The sequence below is a fragment of the Echeneis naucrates genome, chromosome 2 (assembly GCF_900963305.1).
Source record: "Echeneis naucrates chromosome 2, fEcheNa1.1, whole genome shotgun sequence".
Lineage (NCBI taxonomy): Eukaryota > Metazoa > Chordata > Actinopteri > Carangiformes > Echeneidae > Echeneis > Echeneis naucrates.
The window spans coordinates 1,326,471-1,351,665 of record NC_042512.1 but is presented as its reverse complement, the minus strand read 5'-3'; the positions used below and the strand labels follow the sequence as shown (position 1 = coordinate 1,351,665).

Below are 25,195 nucleotides of genomic sequence, written 5' to 3'. Positions count from 1 at the left end.
ACATCAACAACAAAAACTCCACAACGAGACTTTGTGACGTCACTGGAGATCAAAGGCATTTCCTGTCTTTCATTGATCTCCAACATGACACAGATACATACGTCACACTATCTCAAATTCGCTTCAAATGGTTGAGCGCATGTGCAGAGAGACGCACAGAAATGTCCCTGGACTGATCATTGTAACTTTGTGTTATTGTTGTATCTGATAAGTTAATGACCATAAACTTTCTATAAAAGTGGATGTGCTGGTTAAAAAGAACTGAGACTTCCACCTGCAGTCTATCGAATGATAGACTGGTTGCTGGTTGGAAAATGAAGTCAGAGTGTAAACAGTTAAAGCTCCTTGATGGTCAAGCATGTCTCAGGGAAATGCGGGGTCATCATTAGTATAGTGGACAGTATCTCCGCCTGTTACGCAGAAGCTCAGTGGTAGAACATTTGTCTCTGAGTGTCTTCTGCCAAACTGCAACTTTGAACAAGGGTCAGTGTTTAAGTCCCACCTGCCCCAACAAAATGCTGGAAAAATACGCCCGTCTTAAAATGTTCAAATGAAAAGTCTCCATCTGATGTTCTTTTCATTTAGACTCCATGCAGGCTGTTAATGATTACTTTGTTTGTGTGTGGCTGTTTTGAATGTATGATCTTTGTTGTCCATAAAGAAAGGCTTTAACAAAGATCAGAATGAAAAGGAACATTTCCTCCAGTCTGTCACACCCCACCTGTCATGTCTCTGTTCCCCACCAGTGGGGTGGAGCCCACACTTTAAGAACGGCGGCCCTATAAGCATCCAACAGCATCACTGAGTCAGGAGCAGCACAGTGACAACTGTACACATTAGTGGAGAAAGTGATAAATGACATTCTCCATCTATTTGAGTCAGTGAGGAAATATGTGAAGAGAAGAAGCTGCTCGTTCTCCTTCAACAGTTTGATCTGAGGAAAAGTCACTTCCTCTTTTCAGGAATCAACTTCTACCATCTGTCCACTAGATGGAGATAACTGAGCATCAACGTAAAAATCCTCTGGTCTTCCATGTGTGAACTATAATACCAGTGAATTAAACAAAGATCGTCCCTGGGTGGGCTCTAGGGGTATGATTCTCGCTCGATTCTCTCGTGTGAGAGGTCCTGGGTTCAACTCCCAGACGAGCCCTTGGTATTATGTCACCAATATCAGTTCTTGACCATCATGACTCTTCCCAAAGTTTGTCTCCTATGAAAAGCGGTCAATCACCAAATTTCCATTTTCAAATGCCACTCACGTGCATGAATTCACATACACACACACACACCGGCGCCACCTGACAGCATGGTGTTTCCAGCATTTCCAGCATTTTGATTTTGGTTCTTAAAGTACTTTGCAGTTTAAACATAACAGCTGAAAAAGAGAACATTTCACTTCTAAATCCCTTCTGATAGCCAGCAGGAGCTTCACTTGGACTTTGCTCACACTTCTTGTTTTAACAATATTTAACATTAACAATGAGGTACTGCTGGGATTTGAATCCAGGATCGCCTGTTTACAAGACAGGCGCTTTAACCAGCTAAGCCACAGCACCACTCTCTTAGCTGTAGGATGTGATGATGGAATTGTAATGTGTATGCTACAGTTGGGTTGGATGATAAAGGGGTGGAGTTTCTTTTTGTATTGTTTTAAAGTCAGCTCTGCCTGGATACAACAGTGGTCAGGGCTGTATGATGTATGTTTATACTGAAACACTGACAGCTCTCCTCCATCTCCCTCTTTTACTTACTCTGGGTTCCAGGCCTCGTTGGTGCAGCAGGCAGCACGTCAGTCTCATAATCTGAAGGGTTACCGCCAGTAAAGGGACTAATGTTCATTGTATGCTGAAGATACCTCATCCTAAGTATCCCACAAAGTCATGACTCCTGCCAAATCATGAAATTTTCTCCTCCAAACCTTTGGACACAGCTTTGAGCTTTCTCACAGGTGTCATTATTTCAGTGAAGATGTATGTATGGATGTATTCCCCCTGAATCCTGCGATTCACAGCTTCCACCAAATGGAGCCAAATAAGACACAAAACTTATTGTGATGTGAGTCTGAAGAGCTGCTGCCTTTGATACATCACCTGATGATGTCACAATACTGCCAGAATGAAACTCTTCCTTTGAAGCTGCTTTGAAGAATTTCCAAAATCACATGTGATTCAGGTGTAAACACAAAGGCTGCCTCACTGTCACCATTCAGAGCAGCTGAGACGATTATTGATCATTCATTGGTTGATTATTAATGATCAGCTCAGAACCAAACAGTGTATCTGAAGCACAGGAAAGAGTTCTGCTCTCCAACACTCTGATCCCTCAATTACTGCTCCACAGCAGCCTGTGACGTGTCTCTCCTGACAATGTGCTTCATTATCAACAATGGAGATGCCGGGGATTGAACCCGGGGCCTCATACATGCAAAGCATGCGCTCTACCACTGAGCTACATCCCCTGTGTGGTGTGCTAGCTTTAGCAGTTTTAGCAGCTTTAGCTGTGCTGTACCTATGATACTTACAGTGAGGTAACTCATCTGTACATGTGAGCCATGAAGGCCAGCACGTACTTTGGCCTGTGAGCTGTGAAGCATCGGACACAAAAACACACAAAGACAACACATGATGCCCTGAGAGACGATACCTGAGCAGGAGAACTAGTCACTGCATGTACTAAGCTGCTTCTTATCTGGAGTTTTCTTCTGTCATCTATAATAAAGTACAAAAGAGACACAGCTCAGACACAGATTCTGTGATGTCACAAAGGTTCTAAGGACATCAGAGAGATCAAAGACTCCTCCCACTTTTTCTCATGACCTCCACCATAGAGTGCTGCCTGCTGCAATAAAGCATTATTGCCGTTAATAGAAGTTTAGGAACATTTAATTAAAGAATATATTGATATATATGAATGGAATGGAAATAATGGAAATTTGGTGACCGACAGCTTTTCACAGAAGACAAACTTTGGTAAGAGTCATAACAGCGTGTGACATGTTCCAGCCGACACTGGTCATTGATTGGCTAATGAACACTCCCCACATACTGATCAACACACCCACCAGCAGACACATCAATCAGCAGCCATGATCACTGTGATCATGCCAACGGACCAGTTTCTCTGCAGTCTGTCTCTGAAAACACATCTGTGTCGGTCACTTATTGATACAAATACACACTAAGGCAATAGCCTACCCACTCGTGATGTTACCAACCTGTGATATTGATGATACCCTACAGTATGCAGATCTACATGATCCTTGCAACAAACATTGTTTGCTGTTCATCATGTCATTTCCTCTGATGACACCTGAACCAAATTCTTGCAGCAGACCCTCAGCTGCATCCTTGTGGTTCCATGGTGTGACGCTTAGCAAGGAAGAAATATTGTCTCTTTTGGAATTGGCATTTGGAATTTTTTTCACCTCTAGTGGCCTCCACCAGAGGATGAAAGAAGGAAAGACATATCTGAGGCCTCTGTTGAGGGATGATCAGTTTACTTTGATTCATTTAAAGTGTGGATAATGTTTGGTCATAAATCCAGCCATGTGAGTTCCCATAACCAGTTTCATTAAAAAAGGACTGTGATTTTGCACCTTCACATGCAATGGTGGTATAGTGGAGAGCATAGCTGCCTTCCAAGCAGTCGATTCCCGGCCATTGCAGTTTAACTTTTGCCAGAGGAAGGTCAGTCTTTTCTCTACATTATTCACAGTCATGGAACTTTGTCTGCATCCATCCAAAGGGAAGCAACATGAAGCCAGAGTGTTCAGGCAACCACAAAAGCTCAAAAATTTGCTGAAAAATTAGCCCATCAACGTGAGTACGCAAAGATTTCCTGATTAGATCGCACAGAGGCTCAAAATTTGCGTGACTTCACATGTGTCTTTCATGAGACGTTTTCCAGCTAAAGGTCATGTCTCATAATGTAAAGGAACATTCAGTGTGTGTGTGCTCATCTTTCTGCGTTCTCCCCTTGATGCGTGGGTTTGAATCCCACTTCTGACAGAAGCTGCTTTTCTTTCACCTCTACTGCTGTAAGGTGTAGTTTGTATTTTCCATGTGCAAACATTAGGAAACATCTAACATTAGGAGCAAGGCAACAACAAAACTGGAACTATTTGGACTGAACTGGATTTGAAACCTTCACTGTTGGACTTTGGATAAGTGGGTGGTGAACATCCAGCATGAACTTAGACAGCCACCCAGTGGTAGTGTGGCCGAGCGGTCCAAGGCGCTGGATTAAGGCTCCAGTCTCTTCGGAGGCGTGGGTTCGAATCCCACCACTGCCAGTTTGATTCTTGTCAATGAAAACCAATCCACTAAGTCAGGCACTTTTCATCTGTTCATACCAACACCAGCTGGGCTGAAATGAGAAACATCACAGTCAGCCTTTCCAGACCCAGGTAGGTTTGCAGGTCTACCAGCAAGCAACAGTAACTTTGTTGCTCATGCTGTGCTGCGGAGAAGGGAAATTGGTGTTTTAGCTGTCGCAGGAGCTCAGAAGCTGTCTGGTTAGCTAAAGCTGCTAAAACTGCTAAAGCTACCACACCACACAGGGGATGTAGCTCAGTGGGAGAGCGCATGCTTTGCATGTATGAGGCCCCGGGTTCAATCCCCAGCATCTCCATTGTTGATAAAGAAGCACGATGTTAGGAGGGACACGTCATGGGCTCCAGTGGAGCGGTAATTGTGCTTTAGATACACTGTTTGTTTCTGAGCTGATCATTAATAATCAGTCAATGAACAATCAATAATCTTCTCAGCTGTTCTGAATGGTGACAGCGAGGAAGCCTTTGTGTTTACATCTGAATCACATGTGATTTTGGAAATTCTTTGAAGCAGCTTCAAAGGAGGAGCTGATTAGTTTTCATTGAAAAGAAACAGACTGGCAGTGGTGGGATTCGAACCCACGCCTCCGAAGAGACTGGAGCCTTAATCCAGCGCCTTGGACCGCTCGGCCACACTACCCTGTGCACAAAACTTGAACCCACTACACTGGAAAATGTCAGGATCTGCATCAGTGAAACATTCATTCATACGCGAGGACATCACGCATACACGTATACCTTAGAAGTTACTTGACGGTCAGCAATGCAAATGATCGATATAAGGCCATCGTGAATGATTTCTAAATATCTTTGAAACCTGTTGACGGTGAACTCAGAGATTGTTAAAGGGGCCTTTTCCCAAAGCTTAGCTTGCATGCTAGCATGTCAGAATGTGGGATGGATGCCCACATTCTCCATGTGGAATTTGTTTGGGCATGTTGTTGTTTTTCACAGATTTGAGTTTAAATGGAGGAGAGTTTAGCTTAAGCAAGTTTTGTAATTTAAAAATGAAGAAGTCTAAATATATCAACTCCCTTCCTTCTCCTGCACTGTTGTTATGTTCTAATATGTCTCTGACTCCACCTTAAAGTTTACTGTCTGATAAATGTGCCATGCAACATGACAACGGGCTCGTCCGGGATTTGAACCCGGGACCTCTCACACCCGAAGCGAGAATCATACCCCTAGACCAGGAAAAAAGCAGGAGATTTATGGAATTTAAAATGTTCTGAGGGGGAGAACTTTTCAGTCATCAAAAAAAAAATCTCACACAGAACATTAATCATACACCACAACATTTGGCGCCCGCACACTCCCTGATGGTCTAGTGGCTAGGATTCGGTGCGCTCACCGCCGCGAAACTCTAAGTCTCCAAATCTCCAGGAGTAAAATGATTCAATCACTACCTCAATCTCAATTGACAATCTCTGTATTATATCAGAGGCCCTTTGCCGTACATATACTTATCTTTATTAGCATTAGTATCTGTATACACACGCACACAATCACACACACCACGTTTTCCAGCCCTCATGGTTCTTGGGGAATCCATACATGTGGAAACCCTTCTCGGACTGATTGGAGCATCCAAACGCTGCACTCCTACATTAAAACAAACCACTTTACCATCAACCTCAGCTGCAGTATACACATTACACTTCCATCACCAGATCCTCTGTATATACATGTACTTCAGAGATGGGATTCGAGTTTATATGCTGCAGCTCAGCTAGCTATGAGCAGAGTGGCACAGCGGAAGCGTGCTGGGCCCATAACCCAGAGGTCGATGGATCGAAACCATCCTTTGCTAATGGCTTTTTAGCAACAGCTAGCTGTTAACTATCCAAAGTTTGTCGTATTTGAAGATGACATCATTACAATAGTAATGCCATACTGAAGCTGCACTAGCTGAAGAGGGAATATCTTCAGTACAGTATTAACCTTGCTTGTTTTAACTCCCAGCAGTTTTCCTTAGCAGTGGAAGCAGATTTCAACTGTTGTTTTAGTGCTGAGTACCCAGTCTGCCTCCTTCGATCTATTCACTTTTTTTTTCCAAAGCTTAGCTTGCATGCCAGCCCAGGGGAATTAGCTCAAATGGTAGAGCACTCGTTTAGCATGTGAGAGGTTGTGGGGCTCATCTGCATAGCAGTGAAAATTAGTTCCAGTTTTGCTTGCAGTTGTTGCTTCTGTCGGCAGAACTCAAAGGTATCTGGCATGACTATGTTTGTGTTTTGAGCTTCATTAACAGTGTGTACTCTGTGGTGGAGGTCATGCGAAAAAGTGGGAGGAGTCTTTTATGTCATGGTGGCATGAGAGAATGTTTTTTTTTTTCAACAAGATACCAACTTTCTTCCAAAAGCTCAATCAGCTGCTCCAGGTGAGGCTTGAACTCACAACCTCGGCATCACTCCACAGGTTACTGTCATATAAGTACCGCGCGCTAACCGATTGCGCCACTGGAGCCTGTGATGTGTTTTTCCTGACACGTTCTGTGAAACAAACTCTTCCACCAGAAATGGCTCAGTTGGGAGAACGTTGGACTGAAAATCTAAAGGTCCCTGTAAACAGCCCTTTTTATGTGAACACACACAGAGCCTGCTGAGGAAAGCCTGGGTGGACAAAAAACGTTGATAACCACCATCGTGATACTCGTTATCTCTGGTTGGAGCTTTCGACTTTGTCGAGCCAGCTCAGCCAAACAAAGCCCGGCTCTGTTGAGCTTCCTTCATCAGATACTCCTCTGCTCTCATCGTAAAAATCTAAGTTTTAGACAAGATAAGTACTTCCTGTGTTCCATGCTGGAGATGCCGGGGATTGAACCCGGGGCCTCATACATGCAAAGCATGCGCTCTCCCACTGAGCTACATCCCCTGCATGGTGTGGTAGCTTTAGCAGTTTTTTTCCAGACTATAGGAAGAAGAGGAGACAGTGATACAGAAGAAACAGGTCACCATCCTACAGACGATCACCAAACTGCTCGTACAACCACAGGAGGATTCCGTGCAGACACCTCCATAGATTCCTTGACAGGTTGTATGCACAGGCGTATGAGGATATGATGTGACTTAAAGCACAACAAAGATCTTTCCCAGAAGGCCCTCAGACAAAGAAGCTGGGTAACAGCACAGACTGTCAGGAGTGGCATTTGAACCCTCAATTCCAGAGGAGACTGTCACCTGATCACAGCACCTTCAAAAGTCCACAGCACTCTGCTCAGCTTTTTTAGTTTTTTTTTGTTTTATTTTGTGTATTTCTACTTTTCATGCAGCTCATGTAGTTGTTGTGGCCGAGTGGTTAAGGCGATGGACTCGAAATCCATTGGGGTTCTCCCGCGCAGGTTCAAATCCTGTCAACAACGGTTGTTTTTTTTCGTGGACCAAGTTTCCCACTTAGAGAGCTACAGAGCACGTTGGAGAATGTCTGTAATTGGCACGGCATTAAAATATGGGAGAGCTGAGTGATGTTGTTAGGACTCATCTAAGAAGATCAGAGCACTGACTGGTGCTCAGTTTTCATTATCAAGGTCGATGATAGCGACACACTTTTAGTTCCACTTTTCGGGGGAGAACTGCAACACTGCAACAGTGTTTCTGCAAACAAGGCGAGAGAGGAAGCCTGACAAAAAATTTCAGATCATGGAAATTGATATAGACGACATAATGTATCATTATATAACTTTAATTCCCTCCCTGACATTGTCTCACAATGAAGAATACATGGAAATCACTTAGATTAGGGCAGGGGTCGGCAACCTGTGGCCACATGGGCCCTTTCAGCCCCCTGCTGTGGCTCCAGAGGAAAAGCTTATTTTGGAAAAAAATACAAATAAAAATAACAATTAATGGTCAATTAATCTTTATCAAACTTGACATACAGCTGGTTGTTCTGTGAAGTTTTATAAAAAGCCCAAAAAGAAGTTCATATAGGCCGGTTAGCTCAGTTGGTTAGAGCGTGGTGCTAATAACACCAAGGTGGGAAAAAGAGTTGGATCGTTTTAATTGACAATTTCTGTATTACATCAGAGGCCCTTTGTGGTGCATATACTTATCTTTATTTGCATTTGTATCTGTATACACACTGAAATCCTCCACAAACTGAAGGACTCTCCACCTGGAGCAGAGGACCAGAGTCTGTGATCTGACTTCATTCATTTTAACATTAGAAAAAAGCTGCAGATGATTATATTAATTTCTGTGTTTATATTCAACAATGTATTTGAATTGAAGTTGATATCTTTCTATAATAATCCATCATGGACCGCTGGACACTTTGATATCAGTAAATCCACCGTGTTTTAAAGAAGTTCAGAGTGTTTCAGAGTTTCTGACATGATACAGACAGACAGAGAGAGAAGAGTCCCGACACTTCCTGATCTCGCCGCGGGGTGGTCACGTGGTTCATGTCAGCGTACTGAGCTGACCGGAAGAGAGCTACAACGGAGTTGTAGTGTGGCCATTTTGTTTACTTCTATCACTCTGGTTAATAACATATTATAGAAAAACACACGTGCTCTCCCCGTCGGGGAATCGAACCCCGGTCTTCCGCGTGACAGGCGGAGATACTGTCAACTATACTAACGAGGAGCTGCGCAGAGACTTTTAATGTGTGATGTAAACATGACAACCACTACACTATAGAAACTGCACTCATTCATTTGAAGCGACCGTGAGAGAGTGACGTATGAATCTGTGTCGCGTGGGAGATCAATGAAAGGCAGGAAATGCCTTTGATCTCCAGTGACGTCACACAGTCTCGCTGTGGAGTTATGCATCAGTGAAACATTCATTCATACACGACGACATCACGTATATTGTTGGAATAGAAAATCTTATTTTTTCTGTGTGTGCTCCTGAGAAAGAGGCTCAAATCCAAACCCAGGAGACAGAAGTTGAGTGAGTCAGTGAGGAAGAAGCTGCTGCACATTAAACTGATGCATCACTGATTCTAAAACCATAAACTGAACATGAACACTCTGTACACTCAGCGTTACACACATGAAGACAACATCATGTGTTTAAGGTGATGTTGAGCTGAACAGGACTTGTATTGAACACACAGAGGGAGTGCACCGTTCCTGGAGATACTGCAATACCAGGTCGATGCGTGGAGTGGACGGAGCAAGCCCCTATTCCATCTCCCTGTTCCAAAAATCTATTTAATATATGGTCCCCGGGTAGGGGACGTATCAGATATTAAACTGATAAGAACAGATACTACACTTGATCTTAGCCAAAAGGCCGAGAAGCGATACCGCTCAGCTGTCGGAGGTAACGGAGTGTTTCTCCGCACCGACCCGCTCAGTGAGGGGTCAGAGTCGGCTTCAGTAACAACATCACTCCGAGAGAGAGACACAAACAGAAGACATGAAGAAACGAAGGAGGGATCAGAAAACAACCACAGACATGTTATTTTCACAAAGTTACGTTGTAGAGCAAAGAAAACGTCTCTTCTTGGTCGCCTGTAAAACTTCATATCTATGTCAATTTAGCAGCTGAATATTATTGTGAAAACATCAGTTTGTCCTCTCATGTGATTGGCCTCATGGTGTGTCCATCAAAATAACCCCCCTGTCTGCACGGATTCTCTGAAGATTCGGCTCTCCTCGACTGGACTCGGCTTTTTTCGACCGAAAGCGAGAATAATAAAATGAGTTACTTTGTCATCCACAAAATAAAACCACAAATGACTGAACAGCTACGTATTTAAAATAGCATTCAAAGTCATTTTAATCAGAATTACAGCCATAATTTTATCTTAACATAAAGTCCGTTATGTCCGCTTAATGCTAACATACAATGGATAACGCCATAGACCGGCTAACGGGATTAGCATCAGTACCGCGATCATTTTAAAGCGTCAGTGAATTTATTCCAACTCAAACATGGCAGTAATACAGACATGTACAACAACACTTACAGACATGTATTCTCTCAGCTCTTACAGAACAATAAAACAGCAGGAATTTAGTTTCTATCGGTCTGTTTCTGTCTGCTACTCGACATCATTAAAAACCTCCTGTCACACTACTGACCCCTTCAGATGAAGGAAAAAACTATATTCTACATATTAATACATTTGCCTGCAATGGTGTTATTGTGGTCAGCATAGCTGCCTTCCAAGCAGTTGACCTGATTTCGATTTCTGGCCATCGCAGTTTCCTGTTATCCTTCCTCAAATCTGAAGCATTATCCCCAAAAACCCCGACCTTAACACTAGAGGAAGGTTAATCTTTTTTTCTGTGATCTGACGAGTCCTTCTTTAAACTTGCAGGACTAGTGTGTTTCATTTAACTATACATAAAAAAACTATAAATCAAATATAATCAAATCAACTATAAATCAAACTAAACAGAAGTTGAAAACCTGCTCCCTGCTCTTCCTCCAACAATACTCTGCTCCACTTCTTCTGGGCCTTCCTCTCCATATTTGGCTTTCTGCCAGCATAACCTGCAACCAAAGTATGAAATTATTAAAAGTGTGAATAGATACATTACTGACACCCGCTTACAATCAAGCACAATGTTTGTTCCTAAATGGCCTTTTGTAACAATCATTACTCAGACAGCAGGAAGTGTACTTCATAGAAGTAGCCACATGAACATTTTTCTTCCATGGGAAGTGAAGGCAGCAACAGCCTGTCCTTTGAGGAGGAAACTATCCAGGCTGGAAAATGCTGAGTCATGGTATGGTGTGCATGGTTGTTGTGGCCGAGTGGTTAAGGCGATGGACTTGAAATCCATTGGGGTTTCCCCGCGCAGGTTCAAATCCTGCCAACAATGGTTGGATGGATCACAGCATGTTCTGGTTTCATGCTTCTTTAAATTGGTCACTTTCTGGTTATGTTTGATGAACAACTTCCAGCACAAAAATCATGCTACACGTCAGGAGAAATGACACTTCCTGTCCATTTTCTGAGTGTGCTCAGAACAACTTCATTCTCAAATCACATCCTCACGACACTGTGTGACGTCACTGGAGATCAAAGGCATTTCCTGTCTTTAATCGCTCTCCCACGCGTGACACTCCAGTTCGTGTCAGATAGATGAGCGCATGCGCAGAAAGACTACACGACTCGTTTCGCGAACGAATGAAAAATGACAAACAATAATGACAAATAATAAATGAAAATGCACAAAAACCCAAAGATCCAACTCAGTTTGAAAATATTTTTAATCTTTACTTAAATGTAAATCATTAAAAAAAATTGAACTATTTACATTTAAACCACATAGACAAGTATAAAGGATGATACAACAGGATGTAAATGAAAATCCTAACAGTTGTATCTCGTCTTTGGTTCAGATTGGCATGAAGAAAAACCAAGTGGCTCAGCTTTGATGGCTTTCTTGGTTCCTTTTTTGGACAAATAAGGAGAAGGAAAGAGTCAAGTGAATGAGAATATTCTCTCGTGATCACAGATGAATGATTGATTTCTATTTGCCCATCAAAATGTGAATGGAGGTGTGATCAGGATGAGACGGCAGCATCCAGCTTCTCTGTCGGAGAGTTGTGAAGTTCTGTCTCCTCAATATCTACAGATCGGTTCAGTTCTCTCCACTTCGTCTTTTACTGTCGACCATAGAGGACCGAAAGTCGGATCGTCCGCCGATCAGCTGTGCGATTGTAACTTGTGAATCAACAGGAGACATTTCACAGCAAGTCAACTGAGAAACTGATGATACAGGGAGGCTCCCTCCCCCGAAAACCTGATTGGTCCTTCCATGTCCCCTCAGCTGTCATTGGCTCTCAGTGGTGTCATTCATTTGGAGTGACAGCGCGTTGTGTAAAGTTGTTTCAGTGGCTACAGCTCGCAGCATTTTGTGAGAAAATGGAAAACAAAATAAAACTTATAAGTGAACTGAAAAGAGGAGCAGTGCTAAAAAACAAGTTCGGGAAGTTGTGCTGCAAGCTAAATGTTGTAAATTCACCAGTCTGAGTTTTGAAACAAACTTCCGTCTTCCTGCAGCACCTGTAGCAAATATTCACCGGAGTTCAGGTAAGAACTTTAATGAGAACTTTAACGCTGAATTTCTGTAAAGTTGTCTTTTCGCTGTTTTCATGTGAAACTGTTCTTAAACAACATTTAATCGACATGATTAGCTGAGTCCTCCTTGTTTAAGGTCGTTAGGTCGTTATGCTAACACAGCTAAGTTAGCTAATTTGGTTAGCATGCAAACTTTGCTAATTTAGCTAGCATGCTAACGTATCTTAATTAGCTAATTAGGCTTCGTTAGCATGGAAAAACATTTCTCGCTGTTGCAGTTACTGCCTCAGTTTGAACATGAAGTGAAGACTTGTTCTTTCAGAGGAAACAGAGCAGCTCAGTGTAGGTCAGCAGGCTGAAGTCCTGTTAGTCAGAGCACACCTGGACCGACAGGTGAAAATACAGAGAAGAAGAAATTGACTTGGTGTTTGATTATTTCTCCTCACAGACAGTTAATGATGTGTAAACTTTGTCCTCCAAACTTTTGGACACACCAGGGAAGGATAAGGACCCTGATGAAGACATCACTGAATCTGATGACAGCAGAAGGTCCCTCTCTGTGATGAAGTGATGATGAGGGTTGTTTCTTTTTGGGTGATGTTGTGGGGAGGAGGTTTGTCCACATCTGGTTATGGATGGCTGGCTCCTGTGTTCAGGGGGAGGATGTGATAGTAGAAATTCTTGACCTCCTTTTGTCGGTCTTAAGCCGCCGATAAAGGAGCAGGGTTGGAATTGTGACAAACAAGAAATGAAGAATAGACAGCGGACAGTTCATTTGTAGCTCAAAACATATTCAGTACATTTTTTCAGACAATGCTAAATAACTTATTTTCTTACCAACATCCAGACATGAGAAACTCAGTGCTGCTTGGAATATCCAACACATATAAAACACAGCTGCTCTCCATGAAAAGCAGCAGTCAGCACAGTCTGGATACAACAGTGGTCAGGGCTGTATGATGTGTGTTTATATTGAATGTGCTGAAGCGTTAATAATATAATCCCAGTAATGTATTCATTGACAGACTCTGTGATTGATTTCCCAGCATTTTTTGCAGCTTCTGTGAGCAGCAACTCTGTTGCTTTTTGTTCATTTTATTGATTTATAGTCTTTGTTTTCTTAATTTTATAGTTGTGAAATTCAGTATTGTGTCCTCTCCATGGGGTCGGTGAAAGTGCACAGATCTAGATGGAAAATCTGGGTTTGATTAGCAAGTTGATAACCAGCTTTGTGAATAAGCGCTGACATATACAGGCTTCTGGTGGGTCCTTAAAAAGTCTTAAAATGTCTTAAATTAAAATCTGGGTATTTGTGGCCTGAAATGATCTTAAAATCACCATAAATTTGCTATAGGTATAACATTTCCAGGCGGTTAAGGTTAGGGTTATGCCAATGGGAAAGCACAGTGATTGGAAAACATAGTGTGTGTTTGTTTGATTAACTTCGTACAAAGACTGTGTAGTTAATGAGAGACTCCGAAATGAAGTGAGCGGTTCAACATGCAAAGATGGGGAAGTGCAAATTTAATGAAAAATGGATGGAAGAGGGTGCATTTAGGAGGTGGTTGGCGCCAGCTGAAAGCAACAATGAGGCAATGTGCAAGGGACCTTGGGGTCAAAGCCATCCAGTCGCATATGAAAGGAGGAAAGCGCTCACGTGCTGCCACAGCGGGGCCAGGTTTAAATTGTCTTCAAGTTTAAAAAAAAAAAAAAAAAAAAAGTCTAAAATTTCATTTGTTGAGGTCTTAAAAAACATTACATTTTACTCTTAAAATGGTGCAAGAACCCTGATATAGTATGCCATTATGCCATTTCTAATCTGATCATTTTGTTTATGCTATAGCTCAACTGCATATTGTAGACAAACATAACTGTGACTGTGGGCATGTATAATAGTGTTGCCTTATAGTATTAAAATATAAAATCATATATTTGTCCCATATTGTACACCACATCATATAAATCAAAGGTCATTGGAGCCTTGTGATCTACCTGATGTGGATTATTACTGTCTGTTAATGATTGACTTCAATTCATTCCAAAGTTTAGAAACTGCTCTGGTATCGGATTTTTCTCTAAGTCATATTCAGTTTTCCACAGAGAGCTCAGACTGTGTTTGGATCAACAACTTTAGAAAACCTGCTGTCAGATATACATTTATATATTTTTTTTCATGGAAGCTGCAGTTAAAGTTCACCTTCACTCATCAGCTGCATGAAGATCAGTTCGACCCTCAGGTAACATAACCAACAGCCTTCATCCTGTTTGTATCAGTGAATGTTGAACTGATTTAAAAACAGATTGTAAAGCCAACAAAATGGAAATTTAAAATTATTTAGTTGCATAGATGTATAAAATAATAAACTTCACTCCTTCTGACTCCTGATTTATCAGTGATATATTATTTAGGAATTTACATTTAGAAATTTATTTGAAAACTGACAGTTTGATGCTCATATCTGGGGCCATGATGATCATTTTCAACCAGCTACCTTCTCATATATATATATATATATATATATATATATATATATATATATATATATATATATATATATATATATATATATATATATATAAAGAATAGTCACTAACTGAGATGGGCTGTTGAAGAACATGACAAAAAGACAAGGAGATAGACAAAGTGATAAAAGAACAAAAACTGGTCAGTTTTCACTATTCCTATTTCCTTTCACTATTAAAGGAAACTGGTCTCTTAATTTAAATGTTGCTTTAATCATGATGATGAGCCATCAAACTCCTCACAGCTCCCTGTTCAGATTCCAGATAAAGAGGGTTGGTTGTGGATGATGTGGTTACTTCTTAACAAGAGCTCTTAAAATGTTTGTGATAAAGACATGAACTCATAAAATAGCTGCTGAAAACATCAGCATGATATCAGTTAAACCAGCAGAATGTCATCTGACAATTCACTTTAATTTGTTTCAAGGAATATCTTCTCATGAAATACAATATAATATATAAAAGATAATGATTAAAAGATTTTGTGGCTTCTTTTTTTTTAAAACATCAAGATCTGTTTTCCATCAAAGCTACAAGATGTAAAATTTCAGTAAAATATTAACACTAGAGATTATAAAACTACACTGCAGTTGTTGATACAAACATAACTTGTGGGGGATGTGGCTCAGAAAAAAACTAATCATGAAGATGGTATTTCTTCAGCTGTTGACTTGATTCGGGGTTTCAATTGTTAGTAAACAAATTTCAAAATGTTTTACATGTAAATATTAGCTTTATGATGGGATATTATCCTCAGGTAAGAAATAAAAATTAGACTTTGATATTAAAGTCATGAAGAAATCCATATTTCTGATCTGTTGGGTGAACTCGGTGACATAGTTGTTGCTGTTGGCTCTGAAGGATTGTGTAACTTTTCCAGCAGGTGGAGGATCAGCTATGAATCAGTGTGAGGACAGAGAGGAGGGAGCCCCTCCCTCTAAAACCACTCTGTGTGGGGAACATGAGAGTCAGACCAAAGCTCAGAGGTGAGATGAGGATCTCTAACTGTCCATCTGTCAGAGCTCAGCACTCAGATCACTGCTCCATCATTATTCACTCTCACTGACACTTAGGTTTTTTTTACTGTATTTACTGTATTAATAGAGAGCTCAACCAACATGACTAGATATTAATATTATTATTATTATTATTATTAGTAGTAGTAGTAGTTGTAGCATAAGTATTTGTCTTGCACATTTCAATTAAAGTAACAGAATGATTCATAGCTATACAAATGAAAACCTAACCTCAGTTTTTTATTTTAAACTGATCTTTTTCTGTTCAGTTTATTGGTTGTTGATCATTTTACTTCCAGCGATGTTTGTACTAGCAACAAGAGGTCGAAACCAGATTCCCATGTGAGCTGTGTCTCCATGAAGAGTGATCAGTCAATGGGTCCTCCAATGAACTTGAAGGGTGGTCAACAGTCTGCTGTGTCCAGCTGTGTGTCCATGAAGAGTGATTGGTCTATGGATCGTCCTATTATTTTTAAGGGAGGACCACAGTCTGCTGTATCCAGCCGTGTGTCCATGAAGAGTGATCAGTCTATGGATGACTTTATCAAAGAAAAAAGGTAAAAGCTGATCATTTGTTGTTGTTTGACTCATTAAAGGTATCAAAGCTTGTCTATCAGTTTCTCTGCTGTTCATAGAAAACTCCTGGAACAAACTGTGTGTTTGTGTCTTTTCTCCTCAGAGTTCAGTCTGACAAACATCATCACACAGACCTGGACTCCATATTTATGGTGTGTAAATGTTCATCCAGTGACTACAACAGACACCAACAAAGACTTGAGTTTGAAGCTGCACTCTTTAGACCAGTAGAGCTTTACTCTGTGACAGACAGGAGTTGAATTGGGATTGAACAGGTTTGGGGTGGGAGAGAGTGGGAGAGGACTGGGAGTTGTAGTTCACCACAGAGCAATAATCCATCAGCCTCAACAGATATGTTCTGTATGAATATGGTCTGTTGGAGACTTTTACAAAACATTTCTGCTCCTTTTTTTTTCATCTATGGTGAGTCCTTAAGAAAAGTCTATTTAGTTGTTTTCCAGATAATTTGAGCTGTGACTTAATAACAAAGAGCAAAGTTAATCAGATTCAGTCCTGGACCTCCATGGACTCTGTCTCTACAGGGTTTAAAGATGGAATAATTCATCAGTGAACTAGTTCAGGTGGTCTGATCCATCTTCAGCCACAGTCACAGTTAATACCCTGAATTTTCACTTCCTAAGTTGATGTGTTGAAGGGCTGTATCAGTTTGGTCTTCATGTGATGATCAGGATCTCTGTGTTGTCAGAATCTACAGTCAAACTTAGTAAGTTACACCAGTGAAGTTAGTTTAGTGAAGTCAGCAGGTGTGAATCTTTCTGTGTAGCTCTGGAAAGAGACGTGGCAGCAGATGATACAGCAGCAGCTAAAGTTGAACTCTGCTGACTGATGATCTGATGCTTTGATCCATCAGTTTATACTGAGAGTGAACTTTACACAGGATGTTATTGTGTTCCAGCTGCTGGAGGAGAACATCGTCTGTTATGTGAAGAACGAGCTGAAGAAAATCAAAAGGAGTCTGAGTCCAGATTACCCACAATTCATCAAGAATGAGAATGATGAGATGGATGAAGAGCAGATGAGGAGCAGAGAGGCATTTCTGAAGATCACAGTGAACTTCCTGAGGAGGATGAAGCAGGAGGAGCTGGCTGACTGTCTGCAGAGCAGTAAGAGGATCTAACATGATGGATCAATTAGATATTTACTGAAGTCTCAGTAAGATACATCTCTGTCAGAGACAGAGATGACTATGATCATATTCTTATTGGTTAGTAGAAGCAAACATAAACCTAGGAGTTTGATGTTTTTAATCTCATTTGTTTTTTGTTTTTTCAGAAAGTCATGTTTCAGTTTGTCGGCATAAACTGAAATCTGGCCTGAAGAAGAAGTTCCAGTGTGTGTTTGAGGGGATCTCTAAAGCAGGAAACCCAACCCTTCTGAATCAGATATACACAGAGCTCTACATCACAGAGGGAGGGACTGGAGAGGTCAATGAGGAACATGAGGTCAGACAGATTGAAACAGCATCCAGGAAACAGGACAGAGCAGAAACAAGCATCAGACAAGAAGACATCTTTAAACCCCCACCTGGAAGAGACCAACCAATCAGAACAGTGATGACAAAGGGAGTGGCTGGCATTGGGAAAACCGTCTTAACACAGAAGTTCACTCTGGACTGGGCTGAAGACAAAGCCAACCAGGACATAGAGTTCACATTCCCCTTCACCTTCAGAGAGCTGAATGTGCTGAGAAGAGAAGAAGTTCAGCTTGGTGGAACTTGTTCATCTCTTCTTCACTGAAAGCAAAGAAGCAGGAATGTGCAGCTTTGATCAGTTCCAGGTTGTGTTCATCTTTGACGGTCTGGATGAGTGTCGACTTCCTCTGGACTTCCACAACACTGAGGTCCTGACTGATCCTACAGAGTCCTCCTCAGTGGACGTGCTGCTGACAAACCTCATCAGGGGGAAACTGCTTCCCTCTGCTCGCCTCTGGATAACCACACGACCTGCAGCAGCCAATCAGATCCCTCCTCAGTGTGTTGACATGGTGACAGAGGTCAGAGGGTTCAATGACCCCCAGAAGGAGGAGTACTTCAGGAAGAGGTTCAGACATGAGGAGCAGGCCAGCAGGATCATCTCCCACATCAAGACCTCACGAAGCCTCCACATCATGTGCCACATCCCAGTCTTCTGCTGGATCACTGCTACAGTTCTGGAGGAGGTGTTGAAGACCAGAGAGGGAGGAGAGCTGCCCAAGACCCTGACTGAGATGTACATCCACTTCCTGGTGGTTCAGTCCAAACTGAAGAAGGTCAAGTACGATGGAGGAGCTGAGTCAGATCCACACTGGAGTCCAGAGACCAGGAAGATGATTGAGTCTCTGGGAAAAGTGGCTTTTGAGCAGCTGCAGAAAGGAAACCTGATCTTCTATGAATCAGACCTGACAGAGTGTGCCATCGATATCAGAGCAGCATCAGTTTACTCAGGAGTGTTGACACAGATCTTCAAAGAGGAGACAGGGCTGTACCAGGACAAGGTCTTCTGCTTCGTCCATCTGAGTGTTCAGGAGTTTCTGGCTGCTCTTCATGTCCATCTGACCTTCAACTCTGGAGTCAATCTGATGTCAGAAGAACAAACAACAACTTGGAGGTCTAAACTAATAAGGACAGGATCTAAACCAACACGTCTCTACCAGAGTGCTGTGGTTGAGGCCTTACAGAGTCCAAATGGACACCTGGACTTGTTCCTCCGGTTCCTTCTGGGTCTTTCACTGCAGACCAACCAAACTCTCCTACGAGGCCTGGTGACACAGACAGGAAGTAGCTCAGAGACCAATCAGGAAACAGTCCAGTACATCAAGACAAAGATCAGTGAGAATCTGTCTCCAGAGAAAAGTATCAACCTGTTTCACTGTCTGAATGAACTGAATGATGGTTCTCTGGTGGAGGAGATCCAACAGTCCCTGAGATCAGGACGTCTCTCCACAGATAAACTGTCTCCTGCTCAATGGTCAGCTCTGGTCTTCATCTTACTGTCATCAGAAAAAGATCTGGACGTGTTTGAACTGAAGAAATACTCTGCTTCAGAGGAGGCTCTTCTGAGGCTGCTGCCAGTGGTCAAAGCCTCCAAGAAAGTTCTGTATGTGCAAATAAATCCAACCAGATCAAATGAATCTTTTTTGGTTGAGACTCAAAAACATTTTGAATCACTTATCTTATTTTGCTGATTCCTCTTCAGACTGAGTGGCTGTAACCTCTCAGACAGAAGCTGTGAAGCTCTGTCCTCAGTCCTCAGCTCCCAGTCCTCTAGTCTGAGAGATCTGGACCTGAGGAACAACAACTTGCAGGATTCAGGAGTGAAGCTGCTATCTGCTGGACTGAGGAGTCCAAAGTGCAGACTGGAAGGACTCAGGTTCGCTTTTGTCTGTTTTGCATTAATAATTCATAGACATATCTTTAAATATTGTGTGTTTTGACAACATGTTTGTGCAGTTTTATTACACATCACCAACATAAAGTTTTGTTTTTTTTTTTTATTTCCCTCTTCTTCTGTAATTGTACTTCAGACTGAGCCTCTGTAACCTCTCAGACAGAAGCTGTGAAGCTCTGTCCTCAGTCCTCAGCTCCCAGTCCTCTAGTCTGAGAGATCTGGACCTGAGTAACAACAACCTGCAGGATTCAGGAGTGAAGCAGCTGTCTGTTGGACTGAAGAGTCCACACTGTGAGCTGGAAACTCTCAGGTCAGAGTTCATGTTTTGTGTCAAGACTCTTTATATATTAGTTATGATTTTTCATTAAATGAGATAAAATGAACTGAAGAGGTTTGTAGTTTTGGGAGATTGCCATCAGTATAAAAAGCTTCATGCTCCATAATGAATCACTGATTTGAATCACCACCTGGAGAACACACTAAGTGAAACAAATTAAACACACACATGTTGCTGAGCCAACAGGTGCATGCTGGGTGATGCTGGTGTCCTCCTGGTGAATCCTCCAGTGGTGTTTTCTATGTTCACTGAGGATCATTTACTTTTAGGGAGGTGGACACAACCTTTCTGCTGCTTTTGGCATCTGTCACAGTTGTGATGATGGAGTTCTCATTCAGGAAAATATTTAAGGGGCTCAAAGACACCAGAGGTTGAGTGGACTGCTGATATGATGCTCTGTGGATGAATGAACCTGGTTGAACACAGAGCAGAATCAATGCGTCACTATGCAGTGTTTGAGCAACTGTGTCTTTACTTTAATCAGTGTGTTTGTGGTTCAGCTGTTGTTTTCTCTCTTAGTGTTTCTTTGTTCTGCTGATTCTCTAAATTTGATTTTGTTTCATTCATACAGCTCAGTGTGTAAATACCTGATTTACATATTATTGATCACTTCTCTTCATTTGTCTGAGTTATTTTCTGCACTCATGAAAGTGGTTATATTATTTTATTATCAGCTGTCTGCAGTCATCAGAAAGTGTGTGTTTATTGTAGGGATGCACAATATCTATTGATTTGGGGGGAAAATTATGCAATTTTTTATCGATCTGATAGGTACATTTTATCTGTTAAGAAGTTTCAATAAATTGGTTAATTTGGTGAAAGTGTTTGCAGGAAGAGTAGCCCCCAAACAGGCCATGAAGCACTGGCTATGCCATCTGTCACGCCTTCCTATCAGGACCCAAACCTGGCCCCCTCTCTGCCTGACTAATAATAAACATGTCTTCACCATTGTGGTTGTTTTTCTCAGTGGCAAAAGATAACAGCAGCATTTTGCTGTTGCAAAACCTGTTCAGAGAGGATTGCGAGAGAAGGAAAACAGGACACCAAATTTAAATACAACAAATGATATTTGACTAGTTTAGAGTGAATTGTATTTGCTAATTTTTATTCAATGGTTTCTTCATCTTACATTGTCATCCACACATAACATGTTTTTGGTGTGTGTGTGTGTGTGTGTGTTCAGTCTGTCAGGATGCCTGGTCTCAGAGGAAGGCTGTTCTTCTCTGGCCTCAGCTCTCAGCTCCAACCCCTCCCATCTGAGAGAACTGGACCTGAGCTACAATCATCCAGGAGACTCAGGAGTGAAGCTTCTGTCTGCTGGACTGGAGGATCCAGACTGGAGACTGGACACTCTCAGGTCTGGACAGCTCTGAGGAACTCTGCTTCATGTTTGATGGTGGATCAAGTTGATCCTGACTCTGTTTCTTCCTCCAGGGTGGACCATGGTGGACCACAGAGACTGAGACCTGGTCTGAGGAAGTGTGAGTGTGTTTTCACTTTGATTCATGAAAACTCAGCTGCTCATGTTACACTAGATTTTTACATTTCTGACTGAAGTACAAAGATGAGTTTCATTCAGGATCAACACTTCATGTGTTTATTGATGTGGATCTCCATCAGCCGTCATCTTTGACTCCACAGCAGAAAAAAAACAGAACATTGCTGACATCTTGACTCTCATGTTCAGTAACTGTTGATGTTCTAACTGGATTGTTGGCTTTTCATTTAAATGTAGTCAAACATTATTCACAGGTGATGAAATGTAAGTTTGAATGATTCACTTTCAGTAAAGTTGTTGATAAAAGAACAGATGATAAACTGCAGCTGTTGTTTCTTGTTCTCTCCATCAGATGTCTGTGAACTGGAACTGGACACAAACACAATCAACAGAAACCTCAAACTGTCTGACAACAAAAGGAAGGTGACATGTGTGAGAGAGTATCAGTCATATCCTGATCATCCAGACAGATTTGACATCTTTCCTCAGCTGCTGTGTAGCTGATGTTTTGGCCGTTTTGTGGAAACAACTTGAGCCAATTTACGCGGTTGTGTTTTCCGTGCGGACGATCTGTAGAATGTTTAACGTTGATGAACGGACCAGACGGAAGGAGCACGCGCACAGGAGACATCTAATAAACAGCCGGAAAATGCTAAACAAGCTAAGTGTAGCATCGCGCTAACTAGCTGAAGCCGCTGTCAGACATGCAGTGAATTAAAGTGCACCGTTTCATTTTACAGCCAATCGTTGTCTTCACGGAATAGCAACGCGTTTAGTTAGTATGCGTTGCTAGTTTTTTATTTATTTATTTGTTAGGCTTTCAGTTATGCTAAATGCACAATTGTTGCTGATTGTTTTAGCTGCTGCTAACTTTCTGTTTTGATACGGAACTCCGTTCATTCCAGCAGAACAACCATGAACATCATGTAAACAATTCATGGAGGACAGAAAGTCAAAGTCAAAAGAACTGTGGGTCGAAAGGAAACAGGTCCAGGTACGTGTGTGGATATATCTGTAAAATATGGAAGTCAATATGTGTGTGTGTGTGTGTGTGAAATGAATGATATCTTTTTGTTATTTTAGCAGATAAACATGGATTGATGGCGCCACATGGAGCTGATTTAAAAGCTCAGAGAGGGAAAACACTCCCATTATATACAGATCCGGAGGTAGCAGCACCTGATCTACTGAAGCATGATGTGAAGTTTACACGGTGCAAACATCAGCCTGCGGACTCTTCAAAGGATGATTCCTCTCCAAACGCCATCAGGTTGGAACTTCGTGGACCTGGACAACTGTTTGGCTATCGGACGATGTGGCAGGTACTCAGACAAAAGTCCAATCTTCGAGTGAAGAGAGATGATGTGATGAATGAGAGAGCACGCAGAAGGTTTCTAAGAAGAAGCTGCTCCTCAATGGGAGCGAACTGTATGTGGCATGCAGATGGTTCTGATAAACTGGCTCTCTCAGGACGCATGGATGGATTTTTTCACCTAAAGTGCTGTGGCTCCAATGTGGACCGACAAATAACAAGAAGCCAACAGTGATCGCTGAGAATCTCCTCTCATGAGACTGAGGACTGATTGTGGCACGGAGAATGGCATTATGGCTGCCATTCAGTCTCCCCTACGCCTCCATCATGATGACTGCTGCTCTGGGCCGTCCAGCCACATGTATGGCTCATCCACGAATAAGCAGCGTGTTGAATCCTGGTGGGCCATATTTAGAAGGGGAAGGTAAGTGGCCTTCACAAAGTCATTTTATTATGAGTGACCTTTGATTTGATTTTTATCTTTATGTTCTATCTCAGATTAACTCCTCTAAACATATATAATAACTGAGGCTGTGACTTTAACGCGTTCATTTCAATTCATTCATTACAAAACCTTTAATGAATTAGATTTTTTTTTAATGGAGTCCCACTTCTACTAATAATATATATTTACTTCCGATTCTATCCATTTCTACAGGTCTCAGTTCTGGATGGAGTTGTTTGCTGGATACTTAAACGGGAGCCATGAGCATCAGTGCCTTCTGAGATGTTGCTATGGTGATGTTGGATGAGTGTGTGAGACTGTGGAACAGTCACAGGATTCACACTTCCAGAACAGCGTCATGTCCAATGAACTGTGCTGCTGACCACACAGGTAATATTGGTGATGATTGATATTTCCATGTTTGTTTTATTTATTGCTTAAATGTAAATAAACAATATAAATACTATTTATTGTATCTAACACAGATTTGGCTCCACAGACTGGATTTGAGATTGAACCAGCTGATTTGGATGCTGTTCCAGAGGCGAGCCTGTCAATAGCTCCATGTGGGGACTCAAACATGCAGGAGGACTTTGACTTTGTTATGGAGCACAAACAACTACAGAAGCCAGAGAACTGGGAGTCTGCAACAGAACTGTACATGAAGCTGAAAGAAACTGCTCAGCTGTGAGTCAGTGACAAAGGGAATTTTCTCTTCCTGCATTATCAAGTGCTTGTTCATTGGGGTTTCTGTCCTATTTCTTTTTTAAATTAATTAATTTTTTTAATATACATGTCAAGAGCCATGAGATGACTGTGCTGTGATTTGGTATTAGACAAGTAACACAGAATTGAATCAAATGTTGTTTTTCTGTTTTAAAATAGTTTGGAAAAAACTCATAACCAATCTATCACAGATGCAATCAGAAGGAAATATTTGTAATTTTTATATCATTTGTAAACATAACATTTGCATTCCCATTGTTTCATTTCTTCAGATGAACAGGTACCAGAATCATTGCAAGCAAAAGTGAACGACAAGCTCTGAAATCTGATTTGGAGTGGTGGAACACTGCAGTCTGTCTGAACACCAAGTGTCACAGCTTCATTTTTTCTGTGTTTGAAATCAATTGATAAAAACTATAGAAAAGTAATGAGTATCTTATAGTAAAGTATAAGTATGGAATACAAAACGTCTTGAAATAATTAGTTTTGTCTGAAACTTAACGGTGAAAATCTGAACTGTGAGGAAAAAAAAAAACAAACACCTTTTCGGAGTCTGGTCTGGTGATCCAGTTACCAATTACAAGTTACAGTTACAAGTCACAGTGTGTGAATCTAGGAGTGCTAATTTTAATGTGTTTGAACATGTATTGGGAACTGGGAATGGAGAGTCATCCAGGAACTCTATTCTTGGCGATGGTTCCAATCCGGACGGGGGAGGTGAAGTCAGCCCAGCTGCAAACATCAAAACATCCTCCAGAGACACAGCAGCCTGACCTTCTGCAAAGAAAAACCTTCAGTTACATCTTGGCAATGTGTTTTCTCAACAAATTATAAAAAAAAATAAAAAAATAAAAAAATTGTGATTTACAAACCTTCACAATCAAAGACACAGTCCGCCCAGTAGCCCAAAGTTTGACTTTCTTTAAGTCTCCTGTTACTTCCTGATGGACTGAGGTCAGGTTTGAAGAGTCTCAAGTTCCAGACCAGTGAGTGGCTTTTCAGAGTGGCACAGGACAGGGGACAGCAAAGTAGGCTGTTGCTGCAGTGCAGTCAGAAACTG

The 25,195-nt window shown here is 41.6% G+C and overlaps 11 non-coding genes and 1 pseudogene across 11 annotated transcripts; 4 read left to right on the top strand and 8 right to left on the bottom strand.

Moving 5' to 3' along the window:
* Positions 1 to 25,195, bottom strand: part of LOC115053697 (NACHT, LRR and PYD domains-containing protein 12-like) — a 91,432-nt pseudogene that overhangs the window by 15,912 nt on the left and 50,325 nt on the right.
* Positions 1,486 to 1,559, bottom strand: trnat-ugu (transfer RNA threonine (anticodon UGU)). The gene has a single exon. It is a non-coding gene; the product is annotated as a tRNA-Thr (tRNA).
* Positions 2,390 to 2,461, bottom strand: trnaa-ugc (transfer RNA alanine (anticodon UGC)). Its single transcript has one exon. It is a non-coding gene; the product is annotated as a tRNA-Ala (tRNA).
* trnal-aag (transfer RNA leucine (anticodon AAG)) lies at positions 4,213 to 4,294 on the top strand. Its single transcript has one exon. It is a non-coding gene; the product is annotated as a tRNA-Leu (tRNA).
* trnaa-ugc (transfer RNA alanine (anticodon UGC)) lies at positions 4,561 to 4,632 on the top strand. The gene has a single exon. It is a non-coding gene; the product is annotated as a tRNA-Ala (tRNA).
* On the bottom strand, positions 4,892 to 4,973 carry trnal-aag (transfer RNA leucine (anticodon AAG)). Its single transcript has one exon. It is a non-coding gene; the product is annotated as a tRNA-Leu (tRNA).
* Positions 6,703 to 6,796, bottom strand: trnai-uau (transfer RNA isoleucine (anticodon UAU)). The gene is made up of 2 exons: positions 6,759 to 6,796; positions 6,703 to 6,738 (listed from the first exon to the last, which is right to left on the bottom strand). It is a non-coding gene; the product is annotated as a tRNA-Ile (tRNA).
* Positions 7,133 to 7,204, bottom strand: trnaa-ugc (transfer RNA alanine (anticodon UGC)). The gene has a single exon. It is a non-coding gene; the product is annotated as a tRNA-Ala (tRNA).
* Positions 7,610 to 7,691, top strand: trnas-cga (transfer RNA serine (anticodon CGA)). The gene has a single exon. It is a non-coding gene; the product is annotated as a tRNA-Ser (tRNA).
* Positions 8,845 to 8,916, bottom strand: trnad-guc (transfer RNA aspartic acid (anticodon GUC)). The gene has a single exon. It is a non-coding gene; the product is annotated as a tRNA-Asp (tRNA).
* LOC115058076 (U2 spliceosomal RNA) lies at positions 9,392 to 9,582 on the bottom strand. Its single transcript, XR_003842021.1, has one exon. It is a non-coding gene; the product is annotated as a U2 spliceosomal RNA (small nuclear RNA).
* On the top strand, positions 11,030 to 11,111 carry trnas-uga (transfer RNA serine (anticodon UGA)). The gene has a single exon. It is a non-coding gene; the product is annotated as a tRNA-Ser (tRNA).